The 18,694-nt window shown below is 46.6% G+C and overlaps 1 protein-coding gene across 2 annotated transcripts in view; it reads left to right on the forward strand.

The window, feature by feature from the left end:
* Positions 1 to 18,694, forward strand: part of Tspan9 (tetraspanin 9) — a 186,870-nt gene that overhangs the window by 46,320 nt on the left and 121,856 nt on the right. The window contains exon 1 of one of the 2 annotated variants that reach the window (XM_005000679.4): positions 17,296 to 17,429. The exons of the other annotated variant lie outside the window; for it this stretch is intronic. The gene's annotated coding sequence lies outside the window, so the exon portion shown is untranslated. Of the gene's footprint in view, positions 1 to 17,295; positions 17,430 to 18,694 lie in introns of those variants that run through there. 2 annotated transcript variants of the gene reach the window in all.

The following is an 18,694-nucleotide window of genomic DNA, read 5'->3' on the forward strand; positions in this document are numbered from 1 at the left end:
GGTCTGTTTTAGGAAGTGGGAAAGGATGTTGGTTAGGAGCATGGGGTTCTGAGATCAGACCACATGGCTTGGCATCCTGATTCTACCACATGTTAATTTGTCATTGTATGAGTCACATAGCTTTTCAATACTTAGTTTGTCTACTTTTGAAATTGTGGTGATGAGGTTAAATACCTTAGAGGACTGCTGTGAAATCACAGAAGAAATGAGATGATCCATGTATTGGGTTTAGCATAGTATCTGATACATGATCTCTTAAAGTTTAGCTTATTAAAAAATTAAGACTGCCACATCCTTTTATATTTTATGTCTTTCATCTTCTTAGTTCCCTTGGGAGGTAACTGAAATATAAGATGAATGAGTCTCATTGTGTGGATTAGACTCCATGAGTCCAAGGCAGAGAACAAGCCTTGCTTACTGCTGGCCCAGGTCTCTGTCTTACCCCAGGAAGAGTGTACCTTAAGCCCACCCAATCCCTTCTTGGGTACCTTCCCTGCTGCCTTTTAGAGGGACTACTCATCAGTGAGATGAACTTGAAAACTATGAGAGGTCTTTGGCAGAGCCACTTTGTGTGGTTCCTTAGGGTTGCATCGTGATAGTGGTTAGTGAGTTATTTCTGTGAGGCTTTTGGAGTTCTCTAGGGCCCCGGTGCACTGTCAGCCATGTGCTTGGTAGCTCATCCTGCCTGACCAGCTTGGGAAACCTGAGCCCCTAGTGCCCATCAGAGCAGCACACTGGTAGGATCTGGCTGAGCATTTGGCGGTGGCAGGAGGCAGAGTGTGATTTCTCCCTAAAGCTGGTGAAAACAGAAGTTGTGCTATGTGGTTTTTTTTTTTCCCTCTAATAAAAATTTCCCAAATATTTACCAGATCCTCTTATATTTTCTTCTTAGTGTTTGTTTCTTGACTACAGCGAGGCAAAGATAAGGGTTCTGCTGCTTAGACAGGAAACAGAAGGCAGGGGCCAGTTGGATGGAGTCAGAAGTGCTGACCATAAAGTCTGGCTGGATCCTGGTAGGTGAGGACCCTTTGCAAGACTGGTAATTAGCACTGTTCCGTGTCACAGTGGTAGAGTGGGCACTTCCCAGCCATGTGACCTTGAGCAAGTGTCCTCAACTTTTAGTCCTGATATCCCTGTGGACATGACATGGCAATGAGGTGATCTGTGTGAAATACTTAGTATAGCATCTAGGCCACAGAAGGGCTCCCCAAATCTAGTTCCTTCTATTTTTATTGGCAAACGTTATTTCTGTTGCTTTCAGCCTTCCATTTTTTCTCACTTCCTATGTACTCTGATGCTGTTAGATCTCTGTACCCTTGTCTTGGTTCCTGCTCTGCTCTGTGAAGCCCACTTAAGAAATCTCTCAGTTCAGCCACGCTGGATTTCAAGGTCATCTAGGCTAATCCCTGTCTCATGTCTGCTCCTCCTGAGTAGCTCCCTCTTTTGATCTTACTCTTTTCATCCTCTGATGGGATGCTGTATACCTCCTGAGACTGTCTACTCAAGTTTTGTAATTTCTTCATGTTTTTTGAGAGAAAAAAAATCCCAATATTTATGTTACACTTTATGATCCAGATCTGGTAGGCACATGGATTGCCTTGCTTCTGGCTCCAACAGGCTTTCTGATTTGTTAGGTATAGTTTCAGTTTTCACAGAGGAGGAGACCGTTCCCTGCAAGATGAAGTAAATAGTCACATGCAAGCGTGTGACAGTGGGCCTTGGCTAAGCCCAAGGGTTTTGGTGCCACTCCCAACACCCATCTCTACCCTGGTGATGGCTTGGAGTGCAAGGGTTAATTGCCTGGGGGCACGAGTTGAATCTCAGCTCCTCTACTTACCAGGTGACTGTGGCTCACTACTACTCATTGTGGGTCTGTATTTTCACTTGAAAATAGGAAGGCCAATTGCCTTGACTCCATGGGACTGTCATGCATATTCAGGAAGAGAGGCTTCAGTACTGGTGAAGCTTCTGGGATGTTTCTGATGTGTGGCATCAGCTATAGTGGGTTCGGGGCTTCTGGGAGGCTCTAGACTCAGAGCTGGCAGAGCGGGCCTTGTCCATTGATTGCTTTGGGTAGGACTGTGAGTATTGGGCATTTGGGTCTTGCCCCTCCTGAAGTCCTCATTGTATTTTAAAACTGTTTTAAAAATTGTGGCTTTAATATATATACTTTTATAGCCATCTTATTAAAGTATATAATTCTGTGGCACTAAGTATATTTCCTGTGTTGTAAAATAATCACCACAACCTGTTCCATAGGTCATCACTCCAGAAAGAAGCCCACACTCTACCTGTCACCCTAGTCTCCCCAACGCCTAGCAACCAAAGATGGGGTCTGTTTCCCCTGGTGGACTTGCCTGTTCTAGACACGTCACGTAGCAGAATCACAGAATATGGAGCCTTTTGTGTCTGGCGTATTTCATTTAGCATAATGAAATCTTCTAGGTTTATCCATGTTGTAGTGTGTAGCAGCAGTTCATTCTTTTATGACTGAGTAATATTCCATCATATTTATATGTTGTTTATCCATTCTTCTGTTGATGGACATCTGGATTGTTTCCACCCTTTGACTGTTGTGAATAGTGCTGTTGTGAGCATTCATGGACACATTTTGTTTGGACACCTGTTTTCAATTCTGTGGGGTATATACCTACGAGTGGAATTGCTGGATCATATGGTAATTCTGTTTTACATGTTGAGAAACAGCCAAATTGTTTTTCACAGCAGCTGCACAATTTTTCATTCCCACTAGCAATTTGTGAGTGTTCCAGTTTCTTCACATTCTTGCCAACAATTGTTGTTTCTCATGTTTTGAAAAAGTTATAGCAATCTTAGGTGAGAAGTGGCATCTCCTTGTGGTTTGGATGTACTTTTCTCTGATGACTAAAGATGTGAAGCCTTCTCCTTCTTCAGTTTTAACATTCCAGCTTTCTCCTGACCCAGTTCACAACTGTTCCCATGGTCCTATTCATGCTTCTCAAAAGGGGGCCTCATTCGTCTAGATCCTATTTAAAAACTCAGCTCTCTAGCAGGATTCCAGCAAGGCAGAGACTGGTCGGGGCAGGGTACACTACTTTTCTGTTTGTGGAAATGCTACTTGGCCATGGTCTGTCTCTGCTGGCCATATGCAGAGTTCTTGAGACTGGAATTCTTTGTCCTACATGGCCGTGAACTCTCCTCTTTCCACCTCTAGTAAGTGGCTGCCTCCTTCTGTGCAGCACTGGGTAAGAACAGATGTGTCCTGCAGGCTGGCATGGAGCCCCTCCTCCTCACCTTTGGGGTGCTTACTGACTCACCAGATTGCTGTTGGCTCCTGCCTGAACTTCCCTATCCTCCCACAGGATGAACCCCTCTCACAACCTTGTCCCTCCCTAGTGTGACTCAGAGCCACTGTTCTGCATCTCTTGGGTGGGTCTATGATTTCAGGCCTATTTCTGACTGGAATCAAAGCCTGTCCCTCAGTGAAGGAATCTCAGGCATGAGTGAACAGATGGAGGTACTGGGGTGGGGCAAGGGGGTTGCTGGAGGTTTGTCCCTGTGTTCAGAAACCACTCCAACATCTGTCCCTGTAGCCTCATCCTCTTAGTGGCCTGTTCTCAGGACCTAGCCCAGTGGCATAGGCACCTCCTACAAGTACAGTTTGGTTTTCTGTGTTGATATATTTTGTTGGCACTAACTAGTATCTCACTGTTATGTGAAAAATTGTTTCTTGTTAAAAAAAAAAAAAGTGAAAATACTAGAGTTAAATGTGTGTCTGCATCCCATACCCTCATCCAGGGAAAGTGCAGGCAAAAAATGATGTGAATTCTGGATTCTTCTGTATGTTTTATTCCAGTGTATTCTTTGTTTTGTGTACTTAATTCCAAAATGAAGAATACCATCTGGGTGAGTATATCAAGCAAAATGGCTTCAGATGCGACCTAAAATGGTGCTGCCTAAACAAACAAGCTTTAGGACTTTTCTCCTTAGGTGGCTCTGACTGACTGGTGTGCAGATGTGACTAGGGGATAATGGGGACAGAACCTGAAGGGAGAGAGGAGGTTTTCAAGGGTCAGGCATCATGAAAAAGTATTTATAGGGGCTGGGGGTTTAGCTCAGCGGCATAAGCACCTGCCTTGCAAGCAGGCGGTCGTGAGTTCGATCCCCGGTACCGATAAAAATGAAAAAGACAAAAAAAAAAAAAAAAAAAAAAGAAAAAGTATTTATGAAGCAGGGCAGAGGGAACAGACTATCACTGATCACAGATCTCAGAGCGGGGCAAGAGCCAGACTGCTAGGGACAGTTCCTAGTTTGGCCTGCTCTCCTGAAAGCTGTCAGCTATGAAAACTCCCTTGTTCTCAGTTATAAGCAGTGTGAACCCCAGGTCTGTGATGAGGGTTTGCTCCTTCAGAATAGCTCCTAGAAGGTACTCCATGGTTGTGAGCTGGTGTCAGGCTCCAAGCAAGTGCCTGCCTTCCTGTGTCTGGTCAGCTGGGCCTGTGGCCCAGGGCCTTCCTCATTGGTCTTTCCCCTGTGGGTTACAGTTAGGACAGAACAAACTCAATCCTCTACCGAAGATAGCACTCTCACCCTAGCATGTGTGCTCCATGTGTTTTTACTGTTGAATGACTGAGGAATGGTTTAAGACGTTCTTTTCTCTGAAGATGTATGTATTATGGAAACAGTTATACACTACTTGTTAATAGTTGCTCCCACACTTAAGGATAAACTAGTATTGTGGATAATTTGACCTGAAAGGGACTTATATGATGATCCTTCATTGTTCAAATAAGAACTTTTTAAGATTTGAGGAAGGAAAAACCTGCCAGGCATGTGACATAGCCATTTAGGAACCAGTCAGGGCTGGCCATGTTTCTTCGTCCTGTCTTGTCCTATTGATTTGACAAAGGATCGCCCTAATGTCTATGAGTCCTGTTTGCATAGTGGATGGGCCAGCATGTAGATGGGCCTTCCGGAAGATGAGGCAGCAGCTTTCCAGACAAGAGATGGGAAGTATTTGGGGCTCTCAGGTACATTGTGGTATGGCCCATGGGGCCAGTTCTGAGCTTGTGGATGTGAGTCCTAGCTGAGAGCCAATCTGGTGAAAAAGATGGACTGTAACCAAGGTATCCTGTCCCAGGGGGGAAGCTTGAGAGAGATGGGCTGCAGTGGGCACCAGCAAACTGTCCCTGTACAAATAGGAGGAAGCCCAGTATGCATGGCCAGCCTCAGCAGGGGAGAGAGGCTGCCCAGGGAGATAGCAAGTTCAGGGATGGCATCTGACCTACCTGTACTCCCGCAGCTAGCACCCGTGCAGCACCCTGGCTGCAGGAGAGCTGCCTCATTTCATACAAGGATAAGCAAACAGTGCTGTTCTTCCTGGAGCCCCTAGGGCTTCTGGAGATAGCCAGCTGCCTTCAAGTTTCTTGGGGGGGGGGGTTTGCACATTTTTATCCTTTCTGTACCTACTGGTTCCTTCTCAATTCTGTCAGATCAGATTGGCCAGAGTGAGGCTGTGCAGATACGCTGATGGCTTTCCATTTGCTCCCCACTTTTACTGCTCCTGTCAGCCACTAGATGGCAGCAGGCTACCTGTAAGTTTCTTGTGCATGTTGATTGTTTTTACAAGGAGTCCTGGTTATCAGTAAATCACTTGTCACTTGGATGGCATGGGGTCTCAAATTCCACATTCCCTTGGTTTAGGCGTGGGTATGAGAGAAGGCTGAGATGAAGGCAAGGTAGTCCACAGTGTTTTGAGAAGTGGCTTCTCTGCTCCAGCTCTTCCAGGGTTGCAAGTTGGCCTTTCAGGACTCTGTAATGTCACCCAATCTCAACAGAGCTCCAATGGAGTATCAGGAGAGTCTTTGTAATATTTCCCTGGCTGAGTTTTTAGTGCTGCAAAGGGACTAGAAGCTGAAATCTAGTGTCTCGGAGGAGTTACCAGTTGGCAGCAGACATAGGAGTTTGGCAGCAGCTACAGATTTGATGGGTGTGCTAGTAGAGGAACATGGTGGCGCCAGGCCTGGGAGGGACAGTGGCATAAGACTGAGGTCATGGGCTCCTTTGACAATGACACATAGTAATATCAAATGAGGGGGGGCTGCATGAGCTGGGAGGCACAACCCTTCAGTCCTATCCATCTGTTTGTCCACTCCTCAGAGCAGCTGGTCCTGTTTCCTTGCTGAGTAGGGCCTTGAGTCAAGGTCAGTAAGAAGCCCCCCCCCCCCCCCCCGGTTGTCTTAAGCAGTGTTGTTTCTGCTAGCAGTGCCTTATGGGGCCTTAGCCTCATGTCAGAGGCCAAGTGGGCTCTTCAACTTTGTGAGAACTCCAGCAGCTGAGGGATAGGAATCTAGAGGAGGCTGATCCCTGGCTCTTCCCACCTTTCCTTGAGCCATGCTCTTCCGGTCCCATTCCTGTCCTCCCTGGAGGACCGCAAGAATCTGCTTCTGGAGCCCAAGTCATGTCCTGACTTCCTGATGGTTCTGCAGCCCTGCCCCTGCTTCCTGTCTCCTTCTTGGCTTCATATGTGGCAGGTTTTGCCAGTGAACACAGCCTCAGTGATGCCCCTCACATGCTTTGCCAGGCCTGTACTGAGGCCCAAAGGAGTGCTACCCCATGTTGCCATTTCACAGCTTTCTGCTTTCTGTCCTAGGCTTCAGTCCTGCCTGGCTCATCCCCACCCCCAGCTCCAGCTGCAGTCCGCCTGTTGTTCTCCTGGCAGTAGGTTTGCTGAGGTGGGGTGGGGGCCTTTTCCCCTTGGCCTCTCCTCTCTCAATTACATCAGCTTACAGCCAAATACCCTTGGGGTCTGGTAAGGGAGGGCTTTTTATTAATTTTTTTCCAAGGGAAATAATTCCACCTCTTGTCAAATGGAATTTCTGTGTTCAGCTCTTCAGGGGGCTTGACTTCCTTCCCTTATCCTTTCCCAGCCCTCTGGATGCTCTGGAGAGGGGTAGCTTTGTTTCCTCGATTGAGGGCTGCTATGGGCACTGGGCTGCTGAGGTGTTATGGCCTGGGTTTGGGTCCTGGCTATCCTCCTCCTGGGGTGTGATCTCAGGGTAGCCCTTCCTCTCTCTGGGTCTCACCTCCTCTAGGTTGCCTCTGTCCTCTGTGGATAGTAAGGGTCAGTGTCCAGTGGTTTCTGACCTGAAATGGAGGACTGTGACCCTATCTGTCTCTCATCCCAGGGCTGGCCCCAGATCTGGAGCTGGAAGTGATAGAAGGCTGGGAGACTGGCACAGCTTTCCAGAGGAGGACAGATCTCACTGGAAGGACTTGAAGTGTAGGACCAACCAGGAAGGAGAATGAGCTGTTTCTTTCTGGTTTGCTTTTACTTCTCTGAGAGTCACATATGTGATTCAGGTAAATTGATTGGATGTATAGAGGCCCTGGTGCCCTGCCTGCCCCTGGCTGCCTCTGTTATAGCCAGGAGACCCTTTTCTGGGCCTCTCTGCTTATATTCCCCCCTTTCCTTTGCACCACCTTTCCCCCATTCCTTTTCCCACACCTTTTCCTGGCAGCTGACTCTAGACTCCCAGCCTTCTGGCAGAGCAGGTGCTGAACTTCCTGTTTGGGGATGTGATGATGAGGGTCCAGGCCCTTGTCTGCCTGTCTTGCCCTCTATTGAACTCTGAATATCCCCCAGTCCAGAGCCATGAGCCCCACCCCCTTCACACAGGGCCTCAGGACTGAGTCTTGAGGCAGCCCCTGCCCAGGGCCCACATCTGGCTGAAGGCTCAGTTTTCCTGGCTGTAAATTGCCTCCTGCTGCCCACTGACATCCTCTCAGGTTTCAGTCTCATTCTGTGTGTGTGTGTGTGTGTGTGTGTGTATGGTGAGGCCATAGGGAAGACCAACTTCTTGTTCCCTCTCTTGTCTGACACCAAAATGTTTGGCAGCAGCATTGTTAGTGATTCACCAGTCCCTGTCTTGGTGAGCTGTGGTGAGCTTTTTTATCAGATGAAGCAGGGACCAGTTAGAAGTAGATTCTCACTTTTCTGTTCACACTGCCTTCCTCTCCTCCTCCTTACCCTACCAGAGGCCAGGCTTGCTGGGCCTGTGTCCCTTGGCTGTGAAGGGAGAAGCTTTCTCCTGGGAATCTAGCTCATGATATGGGACAAGTAGGAGATGATAGGGTTCTTGCCAAACTGCCTTGCTTCCTGCCCTTCCTTGATATAGGCCTTGACCCAGTATTCAACCTCATTGGTCTCCTGAGCCCTCCTATAGCCTTTCACATGAGTTTTTTTTACCCCTTCTATAGCTCAAGCATTTGTCAGGTTCTCAGGCTGTGACACTCATATTGTCCCACCCATGTCTCCATAATTGTAGATATCACCTGGTGTGCTGGGATGGTTCCTTGCCACAGAATTGGCCTCTTACTGCCAGAGCTCTGGGAAACCTGTTTATTGGATGGATGAGGAAGTGGGGGTGTTTGAGTGCTCCTCATGTGTCTGTAGACCAGGGTTTATCTGTAGCAGGGTGAGTCCAGAAACGGAAAGTAAGCGGTTAGGGGGCGTTCCTAGCGCTGGACATAGCTGTGACACTTTAGGTCATTGAGTATTCAAGGGGTAGCTGCAGGGGACTCTTGGAATTTGGTGATTGGCACCAGGGAAACTCTTAAAGGACTTTCTGCTGAAACTGAAGGACTTCTCCTGTTGAACAGAGTAGAGGCTGATCTGGGAGTTAGCTATGCCTTGGTCTAGAATGGATGGGAAGTAGAAAGTACATCTGCTGTGGATCAGTTGAGAAGTACTGCTCTTGGCATTCCAAATCTGCAAGAAAGTCCCTGAAAGGAAACTGAGGTTTTCTCAGGAAATGCTGATGGGATTTTAAATTTGGCATAAGATATTGAGAAATTTAGCAAGTTTGATGATGAGAGCCCAAAGAAAATTCAGGGTTTCCTGGGAGAATTTGAATGAGGAAGATGTATAGCTTGGTGTAGAAAATTCAGGAGTACTTCGAACTTTGTAGTAGAGGACATAGGGATATCTTCTGGTCAGGTGTGGGAAGCCCAGGGTGAGGCTTTATGAAGGCAGAGAATGAAGCTTGAGGACACAGGACATTCTGATTTCCTGGTGAAGGACAAAGGGAAGAGTAGGTTCAGTGGTGTGGGCCAGGGAAGGCTTTATTTGGAAGACTTGAGGAAACTTGGATGTGTGTGGAGTAGAGTCCAAACCATTTCAGGAAATAACCAAAAGGGAGCAGTGGACATGGGCTACAAGAAGGGGTGGGGTTCACTGTAGAAGCCAAAGGGGAAGTTGGGATTCTGTACTGGGAGTCAGAGAGGACCCATGAGACTCCATGGATGAGGACCAAGGCCTTTGAGGTCTTGGCCAAGGGGGAGGTTTCAGTTTTGTATTACCAAGGTGTTTTTAGAAAAGGAAGTTAGAAAAGACCTCTTCCTCTGTCCATTTAAACCTTGCTTCTCAGTGCTAGACTTCTGTTTTCTCCTTCTTTCCCACTTCTCTGGACACAAGAATAGTTGTGTCTGAGCTGTGTTGTATGTAAAGATGTCTGGATGCAACTCTTGCATCCCCAGCCTTCTAAGTGTGACTCCAGGTGGCTTTTCTAGCTTGTCTTCTTAGCTGTCAAGATGGCGGTGATGGACGCCCTTGTCTGTCTCTGCAACACACTATAATGCTCTTCATCTTGGTGCCTGTGCCCTTTCTCTTGCCCCACCTCTGCCCTGCCAAGTCCCACACATCATTCAGGAGCTGGTGGGAGGCCTGCCTCTCTGAGAAAGTCTGGTGTGACATTATGTACCCTCCTCACCTCCTCTGCAGCCCCTGGCATTTGCTCTAGTCCTTATTTGCCCTTGGTTGTATGCTCTCATGTTTTGATTCAGAAGCAGGCTCTGTGGGCACAGTATTGTTGCTTGCACATCATGAGCCAATGCCTAGAGCAGTGGTGGCAAACCTAAGACATGTGTCCTGCAGTGGGCTGTTTGTGTCACTGAAAATCCTAAAAGGTTTGCCATCATTGGCCTAGAGTGTGTGTCCAACTGCTTACCTTGCTGTGGCAGTTCTCTTTGCCTTCCTCTTTGCAGTGTAGCAAATTAGCAGGAACTAACTGCCCTGAGTGGGCAGCTTTCTAAGGGCTTGGACAAAGGGCTTGTCCTATACTGCTCAGCTCGGCAGGGGACCTGTGATGTCATTAACTTGGGAGAACTCAAGGCTTCTTTCCTGGAACCAGCAGGGTCTCTGTATTTCCTATCATGCTGACCGTGTTTTTTGTCTAGGCCTTTCCCACCTGGCCAGCACAGAGGATGGGGTCAGATGTGATGCTAGGTGCTTTCTTGTGGCTGGATACTTTTAGGACCCCATTGTGATGACAGGTATGTGTTACAGATGAAGAGACAGAGGCTTATATACAGTTGCGGGCTTACTCCAGGCAGAATGCTGGTTCCCTTGCTGCCTGCTGCTGCAGGCTAGGTGCTGCCAAGCTCAAGACCTGCTTCTCCCTTGCCCCAACCTTAAGCTTATGTCAGAGCGTACATTTCAGGGCTCCCTTCTGGGCCACCAAGTTCCTCTTTTTTTCCATTTGGGCCCTGGCCCCTCCCCAGCCCTTCTTGGTACCTGAATGGGATCCAGCTTGGTTTCCTCTTGTGTACTACCCCTCCCTTGCTTCTCCCTTCCTCCTTTTCTGTGTGGAGTTTATGCCATTCCCAGGCTGGTCTGAGATGTAGGGAAAGGGCTGTGGGATGAAAGGTGATATATAAATGTAAGGCGATGATTATTTATTTGACAGAGACAGCTGCCTGTGGTAAAGAATGTAATCTAGTAATCCTTTTGTGAAAATTGGATCCGAGGCTCAGCATGCAGCCTGAGGCAAAAGGCTATTTCCCCTCCCTCCTCTGCCTGCCCCCACCCCCATCCACTGTGCTGTTACAAATTTATGGGTGTTCCCACACACCTGCACATGTGGCCCAAGCATGTGCAAGTGGTGTTCACAGGTTCTGTGTCCTGGTAGCATGTCTCTCTGTGTGTGTGCAGCATACACATACATAAACACTGTCTTACTTTTGATTTTTTGGTAGTTGTTAACATTTATATAACCATAGTATAAGTGTCAAAATGAAGAAATTAACATCAGTACAATATTATTAACTAAACACAGACTTTATTTAAATTTCACCTCTTTTCTCAGTTTTACTCCAGGATCCTTTGTATTTAGTTGTCCTATTTCCTTAGGCCCCTCCAGCCTGGCGCAGTGCCTTTGTTTTTGTCTTTCATGATCATGACTATCCTGAAGGGGACTAGTCTGGTCCTTTGTGGATTATGTCTCACTTTGGGAATGTCCAGTGTATTCTCAAGATTGAGTGGAGGCTGTGTGTCCTGGATAGGACACCATGGCTGTGGTGTGCATACTTTTCAGTGCACGGTGTCAAGGGGCACATGGGAACGAGTTGAACTCCTAGTGATATTACCTTTGATTCTTTGGAGGAAGAGATGTTGGCCATGGTTCTCTATGCGAAAGCTACAGTTTTTTTTTTCTTTCAAATTAATAAATATTTAGGAACAGATATTTTGACACTATACACATACTCATCCCTCAAATGTCTTAGCATGCCTGCAGTGTTTATTTTTGTGGTATTTGACTAATGATAATTTTCAGTTTTCTTCATTTCTTCTGCATTTATTAATTGGAATTCTCCTGGAAGATTTGTTTTCTCATTTCTTTATTTATTCAATTAGTAAAGTTATTTTTATTACTATAGGCTCAAAATATATAGCATAATAAACATGTAGATATGATACGTCATAAATATGTTTATTTTAGTCCATGGATTCTAGTTAGAATTCAGTACTATATTCTGTTGTTCAAATTGCTCTCGCTGTAGCCACTGGGACCTGCTTCATTTGGGTAGGTATGCCACTATCCTTTTTGAATGTTTCTTCTTTCTGGCAGTATGAAAGCCTCCAGGTTCATGTTGCTGTACCTGCTATAACCCTAGTCACTTACCTAAGTGCCTGTCCTTCCACTGGATGCTGACATCCAGGCACTAGATGTGCTTGTTCCTGCTGGGGTGACATTGCTTCTCTGTACTCTCAGAACAGAGCTAGGGCATATGTCTGCCAACTCATGTATGCACACACATCTGTATTTCTACTTATATTGTTAGAATTATGAATTCATAGTTTTACCAATGGCAATTTTAGAGTTGAGATGAACCTGGGAAATTGAGGTTCCTCAAAGACGGCAAAGACAGTGAAAAGGTTGGAGATTTGACTGAGGTGATCTGGCCAGTCGTAGTAGATTTGAGGCTAAAACTCAAATCGCTGGGTGTACAGTGTAACCTCCCCACTGTGATGGGCATGGCAGACCTCAGGGCATCGTCTAGCTGTAATGAGTTGAATAGCGGCCCCCAAAATCATGTCATACCTTTGCAGATGTAATCACATTAAGATGAGTCATGTTGGTTTAGAGCAGACCCTCGGCTGGTGACTGAGATGGGAGTTTGGACATACAGATGAAGGAAGATGTCTGTGAAGAAGCAAGCAGAGATGGGAGCAGTATATTTCAAGGATTTCCAGCCACCCCTGGAAGTAACCAGAAGTCTTCCTGGTTGAGAGAACATGCCCCTGTGCATACTTGATCTTAACCTTAGGTCTCTAGAATTGAGACATGGATTTCTGTGCTTAAAGGCAGCTGGTTTGTGGTAGTTAGGAGCATTGCATGGCAGAATTCTTAGTGAGTGTTGCTTTCTATCCTGTGTGCACATGGGTATAGTTCAGTTCTGTCACCCGTGGTATCCTGGCTGTGTCTTGGGAGTGAAAGAGATGTGTTAGCGTGGGACCCTCACCAGGGCTGCCCTTCAGTGACCTCTGCATTTGGGTCAAATTCAGACCCTGAGACCTTGGATTCTGAACAGTGACTGCAGTGATACTTATCCCTCTTTCCTGTTGTCCCAAAACATGTATGTTGTGAGGATAACCTGACTTGTACACTGTATTTCTTTGCCATTCTTTTGACTTCAGGTCTGTCATTTTGCTTTATTGCCTTGTGTAGCTCAAGGGCACCTCCTAGAAAATGGTTGTTCTTTGTTTTCATATACCAAGTTCTTTCCTAAGGTTCTTCTCACACCCTGTCACAAGTACACCATGTGAGCAGCCACTCCGGGCATCCTTTGGTGGAAGGCGTACGATTCACTGCTTGGGCAGTAGGGTCCTCCAGCCCTGGGTTCAGAGCTGAGGTTACATTTGCCTTAGCCTCTTGAGCTCATACTGCTCTCAAGTACGTGATTCAAGGCTTCCATAACTGGGCCTGCTCATGGTACTCTTGCTCTGCATCCTTCACTTGGCAGCATCTTACTCAGCAAATGGTCTTTTTATGTCAACAGATGTTGAACGTGTTGAACCTGAGGCTCCCCAGGGCAGAGGCCTTACCTTTCACTTGGTTTCATATGAATTTTCTCCTCCTTTATGCTGGGGGCATAGAAACACTTTCTCAACACGTCTTGCCACCTTAGGGTAGAAAATTCCCAGGTACATATGGGGATGTTGAGAAAAAGGGAAGACTTCTTGCTCTTCACTTTGTCTCCCAACAGCACATGAGGGCAGGCAAGAATGGAGACCAGGTGTCTGAAGCATCTCAGCAGTCCTCTCTGCCAGGATCACTATGTCCTGATCTCTCCTCATCTCTGTCCAGATGGCTGGGGGGAAGGCATGGCTGACATTAGCCAAGGTGATGTATGCCCACCTGGGGCTCAAAGCAGAAAGCGCTCAGACCATTAGGAATGTCAGGCTGGGAAATCGGAAATGAAAGGGCTATGTGATGGCCAGCAGAACCTCCTCCTGGTGCACTGTTCTGAGATCACCTGTGATGGGCTTCATTAACACGGCACAGGGGAGGGAAGCCTCTTGGCATGCTGGAGAGACAGATGGGCAGCAGATTCCTGCTGGTACTGCAAGCAAGCCATTGGGCACACAGGCTCATCAGTGACCTTCAAGTGCCAAGCTCCGTAGGCACAAATACAAGGACTTTTCCCTATTCAAGCTGTGTGTCCCAGGCAAGTCCCTTCTCCTCTTGGGCCACAGACTTATCATCTGTGAAATGGGGAGACTGGACAATAGCAACCTGTAGGTCTTTCTTACCCTGACATAGCCTAGGTTTGTGACCCATGGTAGTGAGGGGTTGTGGCAAAAGGGGTTGGAGTCCACTGGAAGATAGGATGTTTTTCTTCTGTGTCTACACCAGAGGGCCTTGGGCAGCTGAGGTCAGGAAGACCTCATGGAGAGGTCTTCCTAACCCTGAATAGGCAAAAAGGAAGATTTTTCTTTCTACCCTGTCCCTTGCTATTCTGTGTATTTTTCTCATTGTCTTGCTTCCAGCTTCTATCTTTCTATAAGTATTTATTATTAAGCACCTACAGACTCTGTTAGGAACACAAAGTGGACAAGACAGACAAGGTTTGTCTTTTTTGTGGCATCTAAGGTCTGGTGGAGGAAGACAGGCATTAGACCAATAACTGCACAAGTAATTAATGAATTAAGTAAGTTTAAATGCCTCTGTGCACTCTGCCCTTCTTTTTTGGTCTCCTTTTTGGTTCCCTCTTTTCTCCAAATCCTTCTTCCCTTGCTTTGTCTTTGTAGCGTTTCTTCACTTCCTCAAGGCTATGAGACCTTCCTGGGATTAGAGACTTTCTCTGGCCAGAAATGCACAACTGCAAAATGACCTCCATCTTGATCCTCATTTTTGAGAGGTCCCTGGGGAGGAGAGTGTCAGTGCTCAATCAGTTTCAACTGTTATCAGAGAATTCTTTAGATTGTAAGCTTTGGAGCTGGGCATTCTGGATTTGCAGCAGATAGTGTCACTTAGTAACTTGTACAGGCCAGCTAACTTTCCTGAGCTTTCATTTTCCCATCTGGGATGTAGGCTTAATCATACCCTACCTTGTAGCATTTTTTTTTGGACATCAAATGGGAAAGTATAAGTGTAAAGACCTTGACAGAACCTTGAATATAGCAGATGCTTCATTAAACTTGATCTCTTTCTTTTGTGGTCTGATATTTACTAGTCTGGGCTGGAAATGGGAGGCCTGGCTTCCGTAGGTCTTGCTGTTGTCTGAAGATGAGGTGTGAGTAGTTGCTAGGAAACAAGTGGTCAGCTACATTCTTTGCTCCAAGACAAGGTACAGATTTTGAGCTAGAAGAGGCCAGGAGTATGCCACTGGCCGGAGAGAATGATAGGTGTCCTTTACTTCCCCCAAATTAACTGTGGTATAACAGTTGCTGCTGTGACCTGCTAGTTGTCAGGATCAGGGAGTCCCTTACTGAGAGGGGAGGTGGGCAGGCACACAGGAGTCTGGATCTTCACACACTATCATGAGCACACTGTGCAAGCAGCTGTTCTGGGCATTGTTTGATGAAAGGCATGTGACTTACTGCTTGGGCAGTGGGGTCCTTCAGTAGGGTGTGCTTGCCCTCAGTCTCTGCCCCTACCTGCAAGTTCAGTATGAGCCGCTAGGGCCTGGCTCTGTCCCACAGAGAGCGTCTGCTATCCCAGAGCCTGATGACCACTGTGTGCTCTGTGTACTACTTAGTGCTATGGACTGTACATTGTTGTAAGCATTCAAGGATGGCTCATATATCCAAGGAACTGAAATTTTAGTTTTATTTATTTTCTGTTAATAAGCAGTGGCTTTCCACACTGTTAGAGGCTGTCATGTTGGATGGTGATGTTCTGGACAGATAGTTTTCCCTTAGTATTTGCACATACCAGTGAGCACCTTGGGTGTGAGGTGTGTTGGCAGTGATTTGCTCGTAGGGAGACACCACTAAGCTGCACTCATACTGTGCAAATATATGGGGAGGCATACCTTAGCAAACAGAGCCTGTCCTTGGGAGTTGGATCCAAGTACCTTTGGAGGCTGAATGTGAGTCTGCGTAGGGTATAGAACCGAGGAGCACAAGGTCTCCTTTGTATGGGAGACAGGGAAGAACTAGGCAGGTGTTCCCTTTATTTATTTATTTATTTATTTGGTACTGGAGATCGAACTCATGACCATGTGCTTGCTAGGCAGGCACTTATTTTATGGCACTCAGCTAAATCCCTGGCCTAAGGTGTTCCCTAGAAGCATGAAGGGCACACATCCCTGAATTACTGGCCAAGAGGCAGAATGGATTTTATAGATTTAAAGGGAATCTGTGAGAACATCTAGTCTAGCCTGCTCATTTTATAGATGTGGACAATTGAGGCTCCACATGGATCAGAGTATGAGCCTTCTACTTCTAAGACCTACTCTGTAAGGCAAATATCATCAACCTCATTTTCAGACAAGGAAACTGGAAATAGAAGCCATGGAAATTTTTAGGGAACCAATCCCTTGTCTGTCAAGAGTCATAAACTTGGTTTGTAACAGAGCCACGTCCACTGACCCTGGAGCCAACACCCACATCATAAGGGGTTACATTGCCATTCACCTCTTTGGATTGAGATCAGAATCTTAGACTTTCTTCTGTAGGGCCTGGGTGCTGGTGGGGCTGAAGCAAGGAGGGGCACAGGATGGGTGCTGTTCTAGGCTGTGGCTGCACTGGGCTGCTGCTTCAGAGCTTACAGCATGTGGCCATGTTGCTGAGTAGCTCCAAGAGGAGAAGGGAGCAAGGCTGAGGTAGAACTGGTGCTCCCATTCTAGCCTGAAAGAATAATGTGTAGAGGAGATCCATGTCTCTCCTTCCTCTCAAGGCCCAGCTGGGACTCTGCCCAGGCCCTCCCTGTGTCCAGCTGTTGCCCCCTCCCCCAACCTCATTCCCCACTGTTGCAGCTGTCCTGGCTCCGTCAATCTTGGCCAGGGCTCGGTAGAAGGAGGGGGATGAGGAAGAAGAAGTGAGGCCTCTCTGCTCCTGCCTCTAGGAGGTGTCCCAGTTGCTGAAGGAGGGGGCCCAGTGTGGTGTCTGCCCTTAGCTCCTGGGTAAATTGTGGGGCATGAGCAGCTTATCTTTCAGACTTTTGGAAGGGCCACATTTTTACTGCAAAGAAGAGGAGTAGTTATTCCTTTATCTTTTTTGAAGTTGACTCCTGTGCTTGGCACTTCTTACTATTACTGTAATTTTCATGAATGAAAAAACTGGAAGGTCCTTTGCCTGCCCAAGAGACAGAGGTTGAGGTCTCTGTTCCTTCTGGTCTGCTGAGTTGACATTGGTGAGACTGTGTGTGTGGCAGGGTCAGATTTCAGGATTTGAATTGCAAAAGGACCAATGTGTCTTGCTTAACCTGGGAAGGGGCCAAGTGTTGCCAATCCTGGCATCAGCATGGCCTGCAGCCAAATGTGTACATGGCCTTATTCTTCCTTTTTTTTGAAATTCAGTGGCATCGTTGAAGCGCTAAAGAACTTGAATTCTTGAGGAGCTCTAGAGTGAGACAAAAAGAGGGAAGAAGTCCTGTTTCTTTGCCAGACCTCATTTTGCCTACCTACAGGAGGGAGAAGCATTGTCACTTGTCTCAGTCCAACAGGTACCAGCATCATGGTATTAAAAGATTGATTTGAGCCCTTTGGAGAAAAGGCTCTAAGAAAGAGTCATTTACTTTGTTTTTCTTCCTTAGCTTCCTTTAGTTCCAGTGCAGGACTGCATGGGTGTTAGCCAAGTAATAGACATCAATGATTCCAGACCTGGCTCTGAGTTAGAGACATGTGGTAAGCTTCTTAATAATTCAGATTGCTGGGCCCCATCCCAGATCCTCTGAGCCTGAAACTCTGGAAAAGAGGCAGAAATCTGCATTTTGAAAAGCAGTGCATGTGAATTCAATGCAGAGTGATTTGGGAAGGTCCAGCTCTTGCACTTTGAGGGGAAATCTCCAGGGTCTTCATAAGGACTTGCTTTGCAGAACATTTTCCTTCAAGGAGCACTTGTTTACTCTTTCATTGATTGATGATTCATTCAGCCAGCCAGTGACATCTACTGACTACTGTAGTGTACTCGACACAGCTCTAGGCAGAGGCAGCAAGCAGAATGATTTGTTTTGTAGGCTGTGGTCTGGTTGGGAGTTAGACAAGAGCAGCTCTGGTTAGGATTCAGCACAGAAGGTGAGTGTTAGTGAACCTCACTGAGGCTATAAGCCTCTCTGAACGCATTTTAGTCCTGCTGCAGTAAGGGGCCTACTTCAGAAAGGGCCTTAGAAAACCACCAACCATCTCTTGATTGTTATACAAGGTGCTGCTGATGCCTAGAGAATTGAAGGGAACTGACTAAAGCCACCTGATAAAATAAATGTTTTACTGTATTTATTTGTTTTTTTGAGGGTGGCTGGGCTAGAGAGGTTTATTTTGAAAAAACTGATCACGAAGCTGGGTGTGTTGGCACATGCCTATAATCCTAGCATTTGAGAAGCGGATGCAGGAGCATCACTGTGAGTTTAAGGCCAGTTTAGGCTACTTAGTGCATTCAGGGGCAGCCTGAACCACATAGCAAAATCCTGTCTCAAAACACCAAAAAACAAAACAAAACAAACCCATGGAAAGGAAAGACTGGTCATAACACCCCAAATGGAGAGTAGTGTATCTGGCCTCTAGAATTGGCATATGTGGTGTCAGTCTTAATTTCAGCCATGTTTTTGTCTCTAGTATGAGGCCAATATATTCACATTGCTTCCAATTCTTAGAATTACAGATATCCTATGCTTGGTCTATGTTGGGTACTTACTGAGTATGAGTTTTTCTTCTCTGCCATCTTGCTTAGTCTCTTCAGAGCAAACAGTATGTTTTAGGATTTTAGAGTTTC

The sequence above is a fragment of the Cavia porcellus genome, unplaced genomic scaffold (genome assembly GCF_034190915.1).
Source record: "Cavia porcellus strain 051 isolate PalLab524CR breed Dunkin Hartley unplaced genomic scaffold, mCavPor4.1 scaffold_27, whole genome shotgun sequence".
Taxonomy (NCBI): Eukaryota; Metazoa; Chordata; class Mammalia; order Rodentia; family Caviidae; genus Cavia; species Cavia porcellus.